Genomic DNA, 14,416 nt, shown 5'->3' on the forward strand with positions numbered 1-14,416 from the left:
CTTTCTTGCTGGCGAGTCAGGCGTCCCAAAGTAGTGGTTAGTTCATATTGTTGTTCCACCTATAGGGCTGCAGATCCCTTTAGCTCCTTGGGTACTTTCTCTAGCTCCTCCATTGGGGGCCCTGTGATCCATCCAATAGCTGACTGTGAGCATCCACTTCTGTGTTTGCTAGGCCCCGGCATAGCAGTGCAAGAGGCAGCTATATCAGGGTCCTTTCAGCAAAATCTTGCTAGTGTATGCAATGGTGTCAGCGTTTGGAGGCTGATTATTGGATGGATCCCTGGGTATGGCAGTCTCTAGATGGTCCATCCTTTTGTCTCAGCTCCAATCTTTGTCTCTGTAATTCTTTCCATGGGTATTTTGTTCCCAATTCTTTTTTTTTTTTTTAATTTTTTTTATTACGTATTTTCCTCAATTACATTTCCAATTCTATCCCAAAAGACCCCCATACCCTCCCCCCCCCACTCACCTACCCACCCATTCCCACTTTTTGGCCCTGGCGTTCCCCTGTACTAGGGCATATAAAGTTTGCTTGTCCAATGGGCCTCTCTACTAGGCCATCTTTTGATACATATGCAGCTAGAGTCAAGAGCTCCGGGGTACTGGTTAGTTCATTCTAAGAAGGAGCAAAGTGTCCACACTTTCATCTTCATTCTTCTTGAGTTTCATGTGTTTTACAAATTGTATCCTGTATCTTGGGTATTCTAAGTTTCTGGGCTAATACCCACTTATCAGTGAGTACATATCATGTGAGTTCTTTTGAGATTGGGTTACCTCACTCAGGATGATGCCCTCCAGGTCCATCCATTTGCCTAGGAATTTCATAAATTCATTCTTTTTAATAGCTGAGTAGTACTCCATTGTGTAAATGTACCACATTTTCTGTAACCATTCCTCTGTTGAAGGGTGTCTTAGTCAGGGTTTCTATTCCTGCACAAACATCATGACCAAGAAGGAAGTTGGGGAAGAAAGGGTTTATTCGGCTTACACTTCCATGCTGCTGTTCATCACCAAAGGAAGTCAGGACTGGAACTCAAGCAGGTCAGGGAGCAGGAGCTGATGCAGAGGCCATGGAGGAATGTTCTTTACTGGCTTGCTTCTCCTAGCTTGCTCAGCCTGCTCTCTTATAGAGCTAAGACTACCAGCTCAGTGAGATGGTCCCACCCACAAGGGGCCTTCCCCCCTTGGTCATTAATTGAGGAAATGCCTTACAGTTGTATCTCATGGAGGCATTTCCTCAACTGAAGCTCCTTTCTCTGTGATAACTCCAGCTGTGTCAAGTTGACACAAAACTAGCCAGTACAAGGGGCATCTGGGTTCTTTCCAGCTTCTGGCTATTATAAATAAGGCTGCTATGAACATAATTGAGCATATGTCCTTCTTACCAGTTGGAACATCTTCTGCATATATGCCTAGGAGAGGTATTATGGGATCCTCTGGTATTTCTATGTCCAATTTTCTGAGAAACCACCAGACTGATTTCCAGAGTGGTTGTACAAGCTTGCAATTCCACCTACAATGGAGGAGTGTTCTCCACATCCTCACCAGCATCTGCTGTCAGAATTTTTTATCTTAGACATTCTGGCTGGTATGAGGTAGAATCTCAGGGTTGTTTTGATTTGCATTTCCCTAATGATTAAGGATACTTAACATATTTTCAGGTGCTTCTCAGCCACACTGTAAGTTCCTGTTTGCCCTGTGTTAGGTCCTTCCAAATTAAGGTTTCTATTTGCAACTAATATAAGTTCCTGTTTTTAGATCAGATGTAAAGTGCAAAAAGGTTTCAACCTACACTAAACTTGTGCCACCATTCCCATGACAGACAGCCCTTGTTTCTTCCTTTTCTTTGTATTTTCCAACAATGTGTAACAGCCAACTCTCATGCTCCTGTGTATACTTTGTCTAAACGTCTAAAAGTGACCTCAAGAGGCCAGTGGGGTTTGTTCTCTAAAATCCCAGTTGAGGGAGAGGTAGCATGACTGGTCAGTCCTGGGTGCATTCCAAAATAAAGTTCACTTCAATTGAACAATCATAGATTCAGTGTTTCTCCTCACAATTATCAGGTTTAACAGAGAGGAGTGGGATGGAAGACATGAAGCTTATCTACCTTCTTAGTTGCTGTCTTTGTTTCTCTGGCAGGTTTGGCTAATTGGTACCCAGAGAATAGTTACTTGTTTGGGAGCTGAAATAAGAGATTGGTCTACTAGGAATGTTGGAGGAGAAGACTTGTGTGATCAGCTGGAGGCAAGGAAAAAGGGACATTTTTAAGTTGTGGCTGGTATTCTGCTACAGGGATATAGGAGAGCCTGAGAAAATAGATTTGGAGATGTTCCACCGTGAGGCTTCCTGTTTCGCTGACTGGAGTTGCCTGTGGGTTTTCATTTACCCTCTGAGGATATGGGGCTGGGGAAAATTAGTAAGTCTGGGAAAAGGAGTTTCGAGGTGAAGATCTGAGTGATTCCCTGGAGCTACAGGCAGATGGGATTGAAGGATGCAACACTTCGTCTGCTACAGAACTGGGCTAAGACTGGGGGACTAGCATTGAAGAAATGGAGAGAGAAGTGAAAATCTGCTCTTGGCCTACCAGTTTCCCTGCTGGAGTGTTGAGAAACTTTTCATAAGGTTTATTTTTGCTGGTTAGGAGCACCTCCATCCTAAAGTTTCTGTGACAGTTTAGTTTTCTTGTGAGTATTAATTGTTTAATATGACATTTTGTTGTTTGACTTTATGTAGTATAAAGTTTTGAAAACTAAATCATTTAAACTTACCAGTGAATGAATGAGTGTTACTTTCCGTTTATTTGAATAGATTTGTTGTGAATCAACATTTGCCCTTTGAAGATACTCAAGTGAACAACCCACTTCACATCTTGCCCTAGATTCAACTATGCAACATAAAAGGCAAAAATAACCTTCTATATTAGAATAAAATTTACATATTTATTTGTTTCGTTAACTTTAACCAATATTAATGATAGTTTTATAGAGGAACAAAAACCTAGTAAACATGAAAATATTGGTATATATAGCAAATACAGCACAGTAAAATATATCAGTGAGACATTCTTATAAAACTAGGGGAAAAAGTTGTTCCAATTATATTTTACTAATATTGCCTAAATGCTAAAACTTAAGTTAAATTTTCATTTATAGTAAGAGCAAGAGATCAACTTATTTAATGCATATTTAATTGATAAGATGTACAATTTTTAATATTAATTGTAGTATGAAGTCTCAACCTTCAGAAAACCTGTTTTTGTTTTTGCTGTGTTTTGTTGCATTTTACTTAGACCAGATTGCTCTGTGTAGCCCTGGCTGTCTTGGAACTCACACTATATACAGACCAGGCTGGACATAATGCCCCACCTACCTCTACCTCCTGAGTGCTGCAATTAAAGGCATGTGCCTGCCAAGAATTATGTATATCATATAGGTACCCACATATTTGTACATATAGTTTAATCCTGTTACATATATGTATTATGTGTTGCATTTGAGTAATATACTAACAAATAGAACTAACTTCTTTTTTTGATATTTTATTTATTTATATTTCAAATGTTATCCCCTTTCCCAACTCCCCCCCCCCAGGAACTCCCTATCCCATCCCCCCTCCTCCTGCTTCTATGAGGGTATGCCCCTACCCACCCACTCCCACCTCCCCACCTTTGCATTCCCCTACACTGGGGCATTGAGCCTTCACAGGACCAAGGGCCTCTTCTCCCACTGATGCCCAACAAGGCCACCCTCTGCTACATATATGGCTGGAGCCATGGGTCCCTCCATGTGTATCAAACTTCTTTTATAAAGTGAAAAATACTGAATTTTCATTCCTCCAAATATCATCAGTCAAGTAAATAGTATTTTAGCTTTTATAAATTCCACACAGTTGACTTTGATACTAACACATATTGTTATAATATTTTCCAGGTCAAGAATCCAGTTTCTTGTTAAGTTCTGCTGAAATTTAAGTTTTACTCTACCCAATCAGGTAAGTCTCACAGCAGGTTTGTATAGTTGCTGTTATTAGTTGTGTTTGTTTGTTTGTTTGTTTTTCTTCTGTAGACAGTATTTGAGAGTACCTAGCCAGCAGGAATCCAACTTTAACTGGATGACATCTGAGCTGTGTCTCATGGAACTTCTTTCTTTAGAGCTGTGATGAATTGCTCTAGAGACTGTCCTCATTTTGACCTATAGGGTGTGACACTGTCATGACACTAATCACTCTGCTACTTCTCACACTGTGTTCAATGGACAACTGAAACTGAAGAAAGGTGCCACTTGTCAAATTCAACTTTCTAGAAATGAAATTAATTTCTCTACTCAGAGCAGTTTCATGTTCTGAATAGTGAATTTCAAATCCTGAAAACCATTGTTTTTTTTACTATAATATACCTGACAATCTAACATACTTGAAAGAAAAAGTGTGTGTGTGTGTGTGTGTGTGTGTGTGAGAGAGAGAGAGAGAGAGAGAGAGAGAGAGAGAGAGAGAAATGCTATTGTCATTTAGGTCATTTAGGCGCTGTTTCTGTGACCGTGTTTGGGATTTCTTTGTTCTTCATACTTGCATTTAGCCCTTTGTAATTAAACATTGCTTTTATAGCATATGTGCAGTTTGCCTCAAATAAGGGATGTTTGAGGCTCATAGATTTTATTCATAATTCAAGAAAACTAGTTCATATGGAGAGCCTAAGTAAAGTTTGTATTTTACAAACTGAAAAAATTACATTTCAGACAGTATCACATTTTAAAATAGTATTGTTTGTAATCAATAAAATTCACTAATAATGCTTAATCCCTAATACTTAATCCACTATATAAATGTTGAAACTGTAAAGTTTATTTTTTTATTACTTTTTCTTTTTTACAGTCCAGTCTTTACCCTCTGCTCCCTGCCAGGTCCACTTTCCAACAGTTCCTCATTCCATTCCTCCTCCCCCTGACTCCAAGAGGATGTTCCCGCATCCTCTACCTACTCAAGCCAGGCCTCCCCACCCCCTGGGGCCTCAAGACTCTCAAGGGTTAGGTGCATCTTCTTCCACTGAGGCCTGGCCACGCAGTCCTCTACTGTATATACCTGGGGCCTCAGACCAGCTAGTGTATGCTGCCTGCTTGGTGGCTCAGTGTCTGAGAGATCTCAAGGATCCATGTTAGTTGACACTGCTGTTCTTCCTATGAGGTCACCCTCCTCATTAGCTTCTTCCAGCTGTTCCCTAATTCAACCACAGGTGTCCCTAATTTCAGTCCATTGGTATAGGCACCTGACTCTTTCAGCTACTTGTTGGGTATCTCAGAGGACTGCCATGCTAGTCTCCTGTCTGTAAGCACATCATAACATCAGTAATAGTGTCAGTTCCTGGAGCTTCCCCTTGAGATGGATCGCAAGTTGGGCTTATCACTCAAATGCCTTTCCCCCAGTCGCTTCTCCACTTTTGTCCGTACAGTTCTTTTCAATAGGAACAACTGGGTGAGAGTTTTTTACTTTGGGATGGCGCCCCATACCTCCACTTGATGCCCTATCTTTTTGCTAAAGATGGACTCTACAATTTCCCTCTCCCCACTGCAAGGCATTTCATCTAAGGTCCCTCCTGTTGAGTCCTAACACTCAATTCCCAGGTCACTGGTACTTTTTAGAGGGTGCCTCCCCCGCCATGTTGCGTATTTCCATTCATTCTGCTCTCTCTCAGGGCTTTTCTCCTGTCCCCCCATACCTGATCATGTTCCCCAATTTGCCTCCCTGTCCCCTCTCCCCCCAGGTCCCTCCCTCTTTCTTTCCCTCATGATTGCTTTCTTCTCCTTCCCAAGTGGGATTGAGGCATCTTCATTTGGGCCCTTCTGCTTGTTAAACTTCTTGAGTTCTGTGGATTATATCCCAGGCATTTTGCACTTTTTAAGCTAATATCCTTTATTAATAGCTAATTGTATGTACTCACAATGTGAGTACATACCATGCATGGCCTTTTTTGGGTCTGAGTTAGTTCACTCAGGACGATATTTTCTGAATAGCATCTATTGTGTAAATGAACCACATTATGGGTATCCATTCTTTTCACTGTGGGACACCTCGGTTGTTTCCAGCTTCTGACTATCATAGATAAGGCCTCAATGATCTTAGTGGAGCACCTGCCCCTTGGTATGGTTGGGCCTTGCAAAGTTTATTTTTAACAGAGACTAAGGAACTGTGTTTGTGTTATGATGATTTGTTTTTGGATTGGAAATAATGGATGTTCTCTCAAAAATGTATATTCCTCAGACATGCACTTCTTTGTAAGTGATTATATAGATAGTCTGGCTTTCTTCTTCATTCTTCACCACATAGTCTGTGATATTAGAGATTGTAAAATTCTTAATTTTTATTACAAATATTATTTTGACTATATGTTCTTTTCATTGCTAACGTATGTGATATTGAGATTAAAAAAATTATCTCTACATATCCTGGTTGTTGTGTTCAAGATGATTTAGATATGTCAATCAATAGGCTAAATTATCTTTGAAATGTTGTGTATATTGTAGTAATTTTTAAGGTCTGTATTTTGAGGTGTGTGTTTTGATTCCACAGTGTAAGAAAGGGTTATTTCAAATTTGACTGTCTCCTAAATTTCTTTTTCTTTGTTTTATTTTAGTTAGTTAGTTAATGAGAATGTGTGTTTTGCCCGCATGCACATTTGTGAATCCCATGCATGGTTGGTCTCCTTAGAGGAGAGATTACATCAGAGACCCTGTGATTGGAGATATTGACAGTTGTGAGCTACCGTGTGCGTGGTAGAAAGTGAAACCAGGCCTTCTGGATGAGCACCAAGGGCTCTTAACTGCTGAGTGATGTTTTTTCCAGCTCCAAGTTACTCCTAAGTGTCTAAGGACTTTAGTGTTCTGTATAAAACAATAAACACCTGTAGATTAAACAGTTTTGTTCCTCTGTAATATACTGACATTTCTTGGTATAGACATAATCAATAATATTAGCAATATGGAGGTTGATTTAATGGATCATTTCACAAATTGTTAAAGCTTGGTGACTGTTTTTACAGTCATTAATTATTATTCATGAGAATGTATGGCACTTCCCATTTTGATCTCAATTTTCTAATATAATCCTCAGGAAAGTATATGCATTAATATGTCAATCTAAATGTTTTCCTAATGGATTTTGTTCCAGTGTGACACCAGGAAAAATAATACTATTCTGTGGATGAAAGAATAATTATAATTTTTATTTTGCTACAAGAATTTAAGCTGTCAATGTCGGTATATGACAACTTGCAACTTTTCTCACTAGTGAATTCTTGTTAAGTATCTACCAGAAGGATATGAAAGTGATAGAAAATGGAAAAAGGCAAAACAAATTCTGGAGTGAGCATTAAAAAGATTCCTAGGACAAAATGAAAGCCCATTAATTTCTATGTGTTCCTGTTTACATCTATTTATTTATTTGTTTTGACAATGCTTTTTTTTTACTGCATGTGTCCCAATATAAAGGTTTATTAGTAAGGTCAATGCATATAATTATAAGGAGTGTGACTTTTCTAATAAATTTACTTTATAATTTTACTATTGTATATCTTGTGGTTTTGAACTATTGTTTATCATTATATCTTAATATTCTGACTCTAACCTTTATATCCAAATTTTACTTCTAAAGTTTGTTTGTTATGTACACTTTTTTTAATACAATCCAAATTGTAGGCATTCCTAGTCAAAGGGATTGTATAACAAATCACCTAATGTGTTGAGCCATTCTATGACAAAGGTCTCCAGACAATGCTTCTGTTTAAATACATTTCTCCTTGAGTCAGTCTTTCTGCAGCTCAAGCCAACCAAAAATTAGCTATCTTTCTGCTGCAGACTCTCAAGTTAATACTTACAGAAGGTACTAGAATATATTGTGAAGTGGGAGAGAAAACTGGGATCTGGTGCTTTACTTTACTGTGGGAAGATGCTTTTTATAATTTTAGCCAAAAATAAGGCAAGATATTTGCAAATGTTCAGCATGTGTTATTGAAATAATAGTCATATATGTCTATTCCTGTAGGACCACCAGTAGGCTTGTTTTACTCTATGATGGGGGGTACTGTTTTATCACCTTTGCAATTTTGCTATTGCGAAGTAAATTTCCTTATTGCATACTCTCTGAAACAGAGATGAATTCTGACAAATATTGTGGAACTATACATGATTCTTTGTACCCAAAGAAAAATAAATTAGAGCCTCTTCTGCCAGCTCCTTTCTGCTGGGACAAACTGTTAGCTAGTCTGCGCCCCTGAAGATACCACATCTTGCTATATCCTAGGAGATCTGCTGTACTCAGGTCACTTGACACCACAGCCTGATTCATCCCAGAAGATCCACTGCACACAGAGCAACTAGAAGAAATAAAAGTATCACTATTTGGAGATGATATGATAATATACAAAAGCAAACCCAAAAATTCTACCAGAGATTTATTTTATTTATATGAGTAAACTGTAGCTGCCTTCAGACACACACGAAGAGGGAATTGGATTACATTCCAGATAGTTGCAAGCCATCATGTGGTTGTTGGGAACTGATCTCAGGACCTCTGGAAGAACAGCCATTGCTCTTAACTGCAGGGACTAAACCACCAACCAAAGAGTACACATGGAGGTACCCATTGGCTCCAGCTGCATATGTAGCAGAGGATGGCCTCGTCAGACATCAATGGGAAGAGGGCCCTTGGTCCTGGAAAGGGTTGATGTTCCAGTGTAGGCTAGTGCCTTGGCAGAGAGGCAGGAGTGGCTGGGATGCTGTTGGAGCACTCTCATGGAAGTAGGAAGAGGGAGGATGGGATAGGGGGGTTCAGGAGAGGAAACTGGGAAAGGGGATAACATTTGAAATGTAAATAAATAAAATATCCAATAAAAAAATACCAGATAACTTTTCCAGATGAGAAACAACTTCAGCAAAGTGGCCGGATATGAAATTAACTCCTATAAATCAGTAGCTTTCCTTTATACAAAGGATAAACAGGTTGAGAAAGAATTAGGGAAACAACTCCCTTAACAATAGCCACAAATAATGTGAAATATCTTGGGGTAACTCTAATCGAACAAGTGAAAGATCTGTATGACAATAACTTCAAGTCTCTCAAGAAAGAAATGGAAGATGTCAGAAAATGGAGAGATCTCCCATACTCATGTATTAGCAGAATTAACATAGTAAACTATGTTACTAACATAGTAAACTACAAGGGCTCAGGCTCTAAGATCAAGAATTGATAAATGGTACCTCATAAAACTGGAAAGCTTCTGTAAGGCAAAGGACATAGTCAATCAGAAAAATTGGCAGTCTACAGATTGGGAAAAAATCTTCCCTAACTCCACATCCGATATAGGGCTAATATCCAAAATATATAAATAACTCAAGAAGCTAACTACCAAAAAAAAAACAAACAACCCAATCAAAAAATGGGTATAGAACTAAACAGAGAAGTAACAACAGAAGAATCTCAAATGGCTAGAAGCATCTAAAGATCTGTTCAAAGTTCTTCATGATCAGAGAAATGAAAATCAAAATGACTCTGAGATTCCACCTTACACCAATCAGAATGACTAAGATCAAAATCTCAGGTGACAGCATATGTTGGTGAGGATGTAGAGAAAGTGGAACACTCCTCAATTGCTGGTAGAATTGCAAACTGGTATAACCATTCTGGAAATCAATCTGGAGGTTTTTCAGAAAATTGGAAATAGATCTACCTAAAGACCCAGCAATACCACTCTTGGGTACACCCAAAAGATGCCCCACCATTCCACAGGGCCACATGTTCATAGCTGACTTGTTTGTGATTACCAGAAGCTAGATACAACCAATCTGACCCACAACAGAAGAAAGGATACAGAAAATGTGGTTCATTTACACAATGAAATACTACTCGGCTATTAAGAATGAGGACATCCTGAGTTTATCAGACAAATGGATGGAAGTAGAAAATAGCATCTTGAGTGAGGTAACTCAGGCCCAAAATGACATGCATGGTATGCACTCACTAATAAGTGGTACTAGCAATAAAATAAAATAAAATAAAATAACATAAAATAAAAAGTACAGAATACCCAAGATACAGACCACAGAACTCAAAAGGTTCAGCAAGCTGAAGGGCGCACATGGGATGGAGAAGAAAACAACCACAAGAGGGAGGGAGGGAATGGTAAGGAAAGGGGACAGGGGTGGGAAAGTGGCAAACATGATCTGGTATTGGGTGAGAGAAAAGGACTGAAGCCCTGAGAGTCAGCTTAAAGAATGGAAACAGGCAAACGTGAAAGGTAGAAAGTTGGAGGGGACCCTTCAGAATGTACCAGAGACCTGGGAGGTGAGAGACTCTCAGGACTCAAAGGGAAATTCTTATATGAAATGCCCTACAGTGGAGAAAGGGAACTTGTAGAGCCTACCTCCAGCAGAAAGAAAGGGCATCAAGTGAGGGATAGGATTGCCATCCCACAATCAAAACTCTGACCCATAAGTGTTCCTGTCTGAAAGAACTGCAAGGATGGAAATAGAGAGGAGACTGAGAGGGGAAAAGTCCAACAACAGGCCCAAAGTGAAATTAAGCCCAGGGGAAGGCTCCAAGGCCTGGCACTATTACTGAGGCTATGAAGTGCAAGCAAAAAGGGACCTATCATGACTGCCCTCTGAAAGACCCAATAAGGGTCAGATGTAGATTTTTGCACCTAACCAATGAAGAGAAGCTGCTGCCCCTGTGGTTGAATTAGGGAAAAGCTGAAAGAAGCTGAGGAGGAGGTAGACCTTGTAGGAGGACTAGCAGTCTCAAGTAACCTGGACCCCAGAGATCTCTTATACACTGGACCACCAACCAGGCAGCACAGCAGCTGATTGAGGCTCCCAAAAAATATACAGTAGAGGACTTTGGGATCTGTGTACAGTCAGAGTAGATGCACCTAACCCTAAGAGACTTGAGGCCCCAGGGAGTTTAGATGTTTGGTGGGGTGGGTGTGGGGTGGTTGGGACAGCCTTGTGGAGAAAGGAGTGCAGGGAGGAAGATGTGGAAGAGCTATAGGGTGGACCAGGAGGGGAATAAAATCTGGAGTGTAAAAAAAATAAGATTAAATAAAATGTAAAAAGAATATATATATGTATACATATATACATATATATAGTAAACTATAGAAAATATAATAAAAATAACAGAAAAATGTGTTCCTGTTATAAACATTTTCCTCTTGTAAAATATTTGATTCATATGTTTTTTATATATTTTCATTTAATCAAAATATAATTATTTACTTTTCTATGCAATGTAAATGTTTTTGATTTTAGCAACAGCTATTTCTATATTTTATTAAAGAATAACTCATTATCCATAAAGAATTGTTGTTGATAGGTGACTAAGACATTAGGAAATAATGGACAGAATTTGTTCTATATATCAAAGTCGATTATTATTCTCTATCTGGTACTTTACAATATTTTAAATGTTAATCATAGTCAGAACCATTAAAGAGTTTTTTCTAATATTACACATGAGAATAATGCATTTTTCTATATTAAAAAGTTTGCTTATTATTTTACCTTTAAAAAAATATCCCAGTCTGAGTCTAATTTAAATACCTCATTTGGAAATCTTTATTCTTTGAAGAAACAATGACTTCTTTCTATGTAAAGCTTCTTTGATTTCATTTGAATATGCAGTAATTGACTCATTACATACACAATTAATAGCTTCAGTATAACTTTTATTTGGGGGCTTCAAGAATTGAGTTAAACAGAATTCTATTTATGTGCTCATATGCAAAGAATTTTGTTATTCATGGCCCTTGTCATAAAGTTTAGGCTATACTTTCTGTGATTTCTTCTATTTCAAATATTCCTAAATTTTTGTTTGTTTCCTTCTTTCTTGTTCTCTCTCTCTCTCTCTCTCTCTCTCTCTCTCTCTCTCTCTCTCTCTCTCTCTCTCACACACACACACACACACACACACACACACACACACCATAAAACTACAAAATAAGAATCTTTAATATAAAGCTAAAGGCCAGAAGAAGATTAAATAACTCTCAAAACAATGCAGTTTTAAACAGAATATTAGAGATCTAAAAAATACCACTGAGTTTGTTTTGTACTATCACCTACCCCTCAGTATGGATTTGAATCTGTAAGTCTCCATTGGAGAAAACTAATTTTTCTTTTTTCAAGTGACTATCAGTTGGAGATAACTTCTGGATCAGAAATTGAAGCTCATGGTCACTTCTTCCTTTCAGGTCTAGGACCCTGCTTGACTTGAACCTATGCAGTCTCTGTGCATGCTGCCATAGTCTCTATGAGATCATAAGTGTGTCATAGTTTCCTTAAAGTCCCAAAGCAGATGTAACTAGAAGTCCCAGCCCTTACCAATAAAAGTACAGAAGTTTTGTATGTGTTGCTTGAGTTTCTAAGGAATTCGAAAGTCATTGAGAGACCTCGGACTGGAAGCTCTGTGGTCTATCCCATGTCAGTTTGTGCTCATTGCCATTAACTCAGCCAGAGCTCAATGCTGCCTATAAATGTTTTTCTTCCATTTGTTTAAGCATTGCTTTATTTATTTTTCTATATTATATCCATTTGGAAATTGCAAAGCCTTTGAAATCCAGGCATACTGGAATTCAACACAAGTCATGAAATGTTTTATAATTTAATTTAAAATGTTATGTCTTGAATATGAAATGTTCTTTATACACGCATGACTGCTTAGCCCCCAGCTGCTGATGCTCTTTTGGGAGAGGGGTTCTTGTGGAAAGAAGTGGATCACTGGAGGCATGAGTTAGAACTGGTCTCTTTCCTGCTCTGTGACTCTAGTCCAACATTATGGTCATAGACTCTGCTCCATGCTTCAACCATTCAGGTAAAACTGTTTTGCCTCTCATAACAGACCTAGGATCCATGGAGCGTAGGACTATGGACTGAAACTGTGAGCCAACTAAAATAACTCCTATAGTTACATTGTGTTTTTTGGGCACTATGCACAGTGACCTAAATATTTAACAAAAATATTGACTTATTTTTAAAGATATAACACATTTTTATGGTTGGTTTTCATGTCAACCTGCCACAGGTTAGCATTACCTAAGTAGGGAGCCTTACGTGAAAATTTTTCCTGTTTAACTGGGAGGACCACCCCACTGTGAGGAGAATAATTTCATAAGACTCTAGAGTTTTATGAAGCTTTTTTTTTTTTCCTGAAACAGGGTTTTTCTGTGTAGCCCTAGCTGTCCTGGAACTCATTCTGTAGACCAGGCTGACCTTGAACTCAGAGATCTGACTGTCTCTGCCTCCCAAGTGCTGGGATTAAAGGCATGTACCACCACTGCCCAGCAAGAAGTATTTTAAAGGAAGTTTTACCTCTTGCTTTTTGGTCACTCCCCTCCCCTATTGCCAGCAAGTTGATTTGCCCTGTTGTTGCTTCTGCAGCTAGTTTCTTCATTGGCAATAGAACCAGCATTTCCAAACATTCATCCTACAACAAGCACCCTCACTTTTCCAGGAATTTTTCAGGTCTAGGAGCAAGATTGAGCATACTGAGGCACCCTCCCTTGGAAACTGAATAATTACCAGTCCGTGGCCCCCTGATTTTAACACCTGTTCTGAGACTACTCTAGACATTGAGACTTCCATCCTAGAGGACAGAATACTACATACTCAGAAGCTACGGTGTGATCTGACTGTGACTTGGTAAATTCTGATATTGTGTGAGTGTGTGTGTGTGTGTTAAAAAAAAAAAAAAACTAGTAAAATCAAACCATAAATTCTATGAGCAGATTAGAAAGGATGTGTCATCTTATTTCAGTATAAGAGAACAATTATACTCTATGGAAGAGACATGTTTCAGTAAGAAATATAAATCAACCTGAGAAAAATTAAAAATCTCAGTTTTTGCAATTTCTTTCAATATTTTAAAAACTATAAATTATTAACTTTAATACCAATGATACAATAGATAAATAAAATGTTCTATCTCAATGTCATCCAAAGATAAGAATGTGGAGGTATTGAGAGATATCTTATGAGATAAACTTAACTGTTAATAAATACATTTTAACAGTTTATTATTTTAGATGTTAAATTTGTTATACACTTCTATGAAATTAAGAGCATTTACTAATCTGAAAGCATGTTATCTTTAACACAGACATTTATATACCATGTAACACATTGAAATTAAACATTTCTATAATATAGAGATAAATATTTATTAGTATAATCTTACTGTATAATATAGAACTAGGCAAGAATTGAAAGAACATAATGAGAGAAAAGGGTGTGCTGATGTCAAAGTTGTCAAATTTCTGGATATAGTTTTTCACCACCTCTCAGTTTGAACTTCTATACCAACTTTAAAATTCCAAATATGAGACATAAATGTTTGTGTGAAAGTATGCCATCTTCATCGGTCAAGCACTGGTTGG

This window comes from Mus caroli, unplaced genomic scaffold (genome assembly GCF_978045245.1).
Source record: "Mus caroli unplaced genomic scaffold, Mus_caroli_1 scaffold_1, whole genome shotgun sequence".
NCBI lineage: Eukaryota > Metazoa > Chordata > Mammalia > Rodentia > Muridae > Mus > Mus caroli.